At 44.0% G+C, this 6,675-nt stretch overlaps 1 long non-coding RNA gene across 1 annotated transcript; it reads left to right on the forward strand.

Moving 5' to 3' along the window:
• Positions 1-3,955: 3,955 nt before the first annotated feature.
• LOC136356899 (uncharacterized) lies at positions 3,956-5,967 on the forward strand. The gene is made up of 3 exons (XR_010741926.1): positions 3,956-4,240; positions 4,557-4,637; positions 5,790-5,967. It is a non-coding gene; the product is annotated as an uncharacterized lncRNA (long non-coding RNA).
• Positions 5,968-6,675: the final 708 nt, after the last annotated feature.

Below are 6,675 nucleotides of genomic sequence, written 5' to 3' on the forward strand. Positions count from 1 at the left end.
CGAAACCTTTCGGTTGTGCCATGTATACCTTTTTTTTTAAATCACCATTTAGAAATTCCATTTTTACATCCATTTGATGTAATTCCAAATCATAATGTGCCACTAGTGCCATTATAATCATGAAGGAATCTTTACAAGAGACTGGAGAAAATGTCTCATTGTAATCTCTTCTCTTTGCGTGAAGCCTTTTGCCACGAGTCGCACTTTAAACTTTTCTATATTCCCTCTAGAGTCATATTTGGTTTTGTAGACCCATTTATAGCCTACTGTTTTGGCTCCGTTAGGAATTTCTTCTAAATCCCAGACATCATTTAATTTCATTGATTTCATTTCATCTTTCATGGCTTCTCATGGCCTCTTCATATGAGATGGGATCATCCTCCATATGCGACTCTTTCAGGCCTTCTAGGGGCCTCCTATTCTGGCACATTATCTGTTTGAGGCTGTTGCAGCTCCTCCTCTGATGTGGCAATAATTTCTGTTGAATCCTGTAGAACAGGTTCCTCACTTTCATTCATTGTTGGCACAGGAGAGATAACAACAGGTGTTGGTACCGCAACGGCATGCATTGCTGGCACAACATTAGCAGGTAGAGAGAAGAAAGGTTCCTGAGTCGACGGAGCGGGTACAGACACCCGCCTCTCCTCAAGATCAATTTCTCGAATTACCGAGCTCCCTCTAATCATTTCGTCTTCCAAGAAGACGGCGTGTCTCATTTCTACAAACTTTGTATAACTGTTTGGACAGTAGAAACGATGACCCTTTGATCTTTCAGAATAGCCAATAAAATGGCAGCTTACTGTTTTGGGTTAAATACTTTATCCTTTGCAGGACTCCCCCACACACGGAGGATCCATAGCTCATACGGTGTTTTGGGCACCGATGCATTCTATACATTGTATGCATCGTTCTAAAACTGAGAACTCCAATGGAGGAAGAACTACATTCTTAACCAGTCTCTCAATTCTCCCCCTCGAAATATGGCATAAACAACAGTGCCATAATTTCGATGAGACATCAGAAGTTCGCTTTCTTTTCTTTTGTCAACGAGGACACAACATTCACATTCTCAGAAAGAGATAACAAATAAAGCTGATCTTGCAACACAAGACCAATACATTCATTATTATCCCATAGTTCACATTTGCCATTTCATATCTATCAGAATCCAATTTGGATACACTTATTATCAAGTTTCTTTGCAAAGAATGGACATAAAAACATCTGGAAGTAAAAGTGTGAAGCCATTCGCGAGTTCTAGGCGAAGATCTCCAACAGCTTTAACTTTTGCTTCAACTCCATTGGCAACTCTAATGGATCTTTCACTTCTTTGCGTAGTCCTCATTGAACGGAATCCCTTTAAACAATTACACACATGAATAGTTGCTCCAGAATAAATCCACCATGTGGATATAGAATAACCAATCATAATGAGATTCTTTACAAATGTAATAATGTTCTCACCTTTCTTTGCCATGATCACTGTCAGGAAGTCAGGATGATCTTTCTTGGAATGTCTTGTCTTCTTGCAGTGTAGACACTGATCTTGTCTCAACTGTAAACTGTTGTTTCTGAGGCAGATGCTGAGGCTGTTTTTCTTTTGAGGAGGGTGACCTGTGGCTCTTTTCCTTGTTATCTTTGACAAGGTTAATGGAGTCACCATTGGTCTCTTTGTGTCTTTCCTCCTCTTGCACACAATTAGAGATGAGCTCTTCAATATTCCAATTCTCTGTACTTATTTTGTAGTTGACAACAAGGTTGTCAAAGTTCTTTGGCAATGAGGACAAAACCAGATGGACCAGAAAGTCATCTGAGATGCCCAAATCTTTTTGCTTCAATTTGGAAGCCATGTTGCTCATCCTAAGAATGTGGTCTTTTACACCACCTCCATGGTACCTCTCTGTAACAAGCTGCTTTATCAGCTGTGTCGCATAAAACTTTGAAGAACCAGTAAACTGGCTCTTTATACTTTCGAGGTACTTAGAGACAGTGTCATACTCTGGGATTGAGCCCAATATGGTTGGCTCAATCGTGTTCTTTACCGCAGCCAAACAATTCTTGTTGGCTGAAGACCATTTCGCATGCTCATTGCTCAATGTCATACGACATGATGAGGGAAGCATTGTCCCTCTCTCTCTTTTGCCATTCAGCATCTGACTCTTTTTCACCTCTGAAAATTTCAGCAGGTTCTATAGGACATGGGGTAGTCAACACCCAGTCCACCTCTCCCAAGATAAAAGCAAGGTCGAGTTCTCTTTTCCATTCTTCATAGTTATCTCCTTTCAGGGTCGGAATATCTTTAATGTAACCCATCAAGGAGTAGCCACCTGAGATAATCATGTATTGTGAGAACAAAATTAACATTAAAATTATTATGTATTAAGTCTACATCACCGTTGGGCAGAAAATAGACATAACACATAAAGCCATAACTATAACATTGCAATTATCAACGTTGGTCAGAAAAATTACAACATCATAGCACATAATTAATGTTCCTAAAATTAAAATCTCCCGTTGGTTCGAAATTTAATTTTAGAAACACTAATTTTCATCAATTTCATCTATTTGCAGCGGAAGATCTATATACAATTCGTATAAACAATAACAAAACTCTGTTATTTACTCTCTGTAAAATTCTCCCGTTGGTTCAAATTTAAACAGAGGTAAAACATGTAAAAACAATTCAAAATTCTATTGTAATTTGCATGAAAATATACAAAATACATGTTCAGAAGCATTTCTCACATTTATCTATTCTCTAAACAATTTTCACGTTGGTTCAAATTGCTTAGAAATAATCACAATAATTATATATAATTGAAAAAGCTTCTGAGAGGACCTATTATTAAACTTTTCTTTTCTTTTTCTTTCGGCCCCGAGGGACCTAAATTGAACTTTTCCGGCCTTTGCCGGTCGGCCCATGGCCACCTTGCGTGCGGGCGAGCGCCCCCTCCCCTCCCCCAGGCCGCAACCTGGGCCTGGGCCGGGAAAGCCGCCGCCGCGCGCTCCCCACTTGGGCCGCTTTCGGCCCGGCCGCCGTCGGCCGTCCGATCGCTAGGGTTTCGATCGGACGGCCGGGCGCTGTCACATCCTGATTTTTGTTTCAGGATTTATAAATTATTTAATAAATTATTATTAGAATTTATATTAAATGTTCATTAATTTACAAGTGAAGTTAAATGTGGGAAATAAAATTTCCTAAATATAAAGCATGGATGGATTTAATTTTTTATTAAATTCTCCATGGTTAATTATACTCTCTGGAATATTCTCGGATTTTTCGGAGCTCAATTCCTAATTTTTAATCATACAAAGAGCATTTCAGTAATTACCCACATATTAAATTAATCATTAAATGGTCTGGTCTTAATATTGTTAAATACTTTGGGTCTCCAAGTATGTTCAAGATTTTTCTTGGAATTATTTGAGCATAGGAAGTATTTTTAACAATTCAAAGATCATTTCATTGATTAATTTAATTGGAAAAGTAATAATAATCCTCTTCCAAGTCTTGGGCCCTTTCCAGCCCATCTCCCTCTTTTGTGTGCCCGGCCGTGCAGCCCAAGTCGGCCCAGCCGAGCTCCCCCCTTCTCTTTCTTTCTTTTCTTTGTTTTCAGCCAGCCCAAGACGAAAAGTGTAATTTGCCTCCCTCGACACTGTTTATCTTCTACCTCAAGCAGCCGAACTGAGACCGATTTGGCTCGGTTTTTCTCCTCCAAATCTGACCTTTCCCCTTGTGTTTTTCTAAAATTAGTTGAGGGGAAATATTCCTCTTATCCTCCTCTATCTTTACCCCCAAAAATCGGAGCTAATCGTTGGGTATCTTATCCGAATCGAACTCGTTTTCGAGTTTATCTCCAAAACCGAGTTTTTGATTTTCCCGGATCGATTTCTTGCGGGAGGAGTCCGATCTCTTCAATCCAAGGCTATAAATAGGACCCCCTAGTCCTCCTCTTTCGTTTGCCCCCTCTCCCGTGGTCTCCCGTGCCTCGTAGCGCCGCCGCCACGTGCTCCACCCCGCCGTCGTCGCCGGCCGATCTCCATCCGCGTCGCGCCGCCGCCTCCGTCGTCGCCGCCGGTCGCCGTCACCGCCGTAAGGTGCGCCGAGGTGTGGAGAAGCTCGGCCGCTCTCTCCCCGCTGTCGCCGGTCACCGGAGCCCCGTCGCCGCCGTCGACCGAAGCCGTGCCGCCGCTAGACCTCGTCGCCGGCCGTCGTCGTTCGTCGTTTGGTTCGAGGGTGAGTACCGTTGGGTTCGTCTCGTCGTCCTCTACGTGTACATGTCCTCCAAAGTCGCAGCCGACCATCCAATCTCCGGCGAGGTCGCCATCTTGGTCCGGCCATTGATGAGGTCATCATGACGTCATCATCGTTTTCTTTTTCCTGTTTTTCTAATAGATTAAATCTTCGGAAATTCATAACTAAATCATCGTAACTCGGTTTTGAGTGGTTCAAGTTGCTAAATTCATCTAAAATCATGATCTACATGTTTGTTTACTTTATATGTACTGTTTATTTGGTTTTTATTAGTCTTTTTCTTCGTTTTGCGTGTTAGCTTGTCGTTTCCGTCGTTGCGAAGGTTCGTGAGTGCGCCGGAAGTATTCAAGAAGATTAATTGAAGACCGATTATTGCAAGGCAAGTCACACAGATCCTAAACACAATCCTTTGAGCATGTTGATCCTATATTTAAATTCTCAATTTATTTCAACTGTGCATTTATTTTTGAATGTCACTGGGTGGTGTGAATCTATTCCTTTGTTATGGCCAATTTGCATTGATTACTCTATTCCTTGATACCTTGGGTTATTATAACTTGACTAGTTGAGCTTTATATATTGGTTCTGCTAGATATTAGATGTAATTTCTTAGCCATGCTTAGAAACATTAGCACACTATTAGGATAACTTATGACTCACTATTATTTATAATGATGGCTTAATGATAGTTCACGATGGTCAATCGTGATTGGTTAATTAATTACTTGCCAACTAAAACTTGATAATGGTGGGTTGTGAGCACATGGTTTTGAGAGTCGTGCTCATGACAATTAAGGACCGGTTCGCGAGCTACTATTGTGAAACATTAATCGTGCCAACCACAAGCCAGCGTGGGCAACGGCTTTACCTTTCGTATAGCATGGTTCATTGCAGAGCACCAGACTGAGAAGTGGCGGAGATAAGCCCACGGGGGTCGCTGGGGAGTCCATGCCTCTGGTTTTTGAGGGGGTGATTATGATCCAGGAAAGGTGCACTGTGGTGGGTTGTGTTATGCGAGGGGTAATGTCACAGCTCCTTTCCGAGGTACCGTGGTGGTACTGAGGCACATGGTGACATGTTGTGGGGCTGTGTCTTGTGGGTACAGTGGTACACCTCTGGCCAGAGTAAAACTATTCGAATAGCCGTGCCCGCGGTTATGGGCGGGTTGAGCAATGTTTTTCGTGATTAGTCTCACACCTCTCACAATAATTATGGATGTTATACATGGTAATAATTTGATTAGCTCCTGGTTTGGAATGGTATATTCCTGGTTTGGAGATAGAATTGTGCAGCCGGGATGGTTGTTCAGGATGGTTGGGCCTGTGCAGCATGGGTGTGCTGTTCAGTGTTGATTAAAATTTCTGATTAATTACTTCACTGTTTTACTTCTCTTAAATGTTTTGCTAAATGCTGCTTTTGCAAATGAGCCTATATTATGCCATCCTTTGGTATCCTTGTGCACTTGCATATTTGCTGTGTGGCTTGTTGAGTATGTCATATGCTCATTCTTGTAATAATCAATCAACCTCAGTTGAAGAAAAAGGATTCAGAAGGAGAAGACGTTTGGCTTATACCCCAGTTGAGCTGCCTGTGGGAGTGGAGCCGGAGCTTCGCTAGATTTTATTTTTCCGCTGCAGTTTTCTTCATGGTGAGGACTAAGTGCCTCTTAAGTAAGTATTTATCGTTTTAGTTAATTTGATGAATCTGTATATTAAACTGTCAGTTTGTGTACCTCGGCTGATTCCTGGACGAGGATTTTATGCACAAATAAGTTCGGAAATTACTAGTGAATTTCCGGGCGTGACAGGCGCTGAGATCGGAGGGACAAAAAACCCGACCCCAGCCGCCGGCCGGCCGAAACCCTAGCCTCTTCTCTCTTGCGGGCGGGTGCGGCCGCGCCGAGTGGCGTCATCTACGCCGGCAACCCTTGCGCCGCCGCGCCATGGCCGGCGACCTCGCGCTGCCGCGCGCCCACTTTTTCTCTAGCGCGCCGCCGGGCAGAGCGGCCGAGCGGAGCGGCGTCGCCGCCGCCAGCGGCCCTTGCGCCCTCTTCCTTTTCTCTTCTCCGCTCCCCCCACCGTCTCTAGCCCCCACCGTGTGAGAGAGAGTGGCGGCCGAAAAACGGAGATGGCGGCGCCGCCGCGGGCCCCCTCGCCGGCGCGCGCGTGCACCCGCGGGTGCGCGCGCGGCCGTCGAGTGGCTCCTCGGCGGTGCCTCTTTGCCCCTCCCCCCTCCGTGGCCGGCGTCATCGACGGCCGGCGACAAGGTAAGATTAGGGTTAGGGTTTCGATCTTTTTGATCCATTGGATCGTTTGCTTTTCTCTTTGGATTTCTTTCTTCTCTGTGGATGTCTATCCCCGAACCAAACTAAACGCTAGGATTGCTCTGATACCATTGTTAGGGTTTCCTATTGGATC

The sequence above is a fragment of the Oryza sativa genome, chromosome 6 (assembly GCF_034140825.1).
Source record: "Oryza sativa Japonica Group chromosome 6, ASM3414082v1".
In the NCBI taxonomy this organism is placed as follows: domain Eukaryota; kingdom Viridiplantae; phylum Streptophyta; class Magnoliopsida; order Poales; family Poaceae; genus Oryza; species Oryza sativa.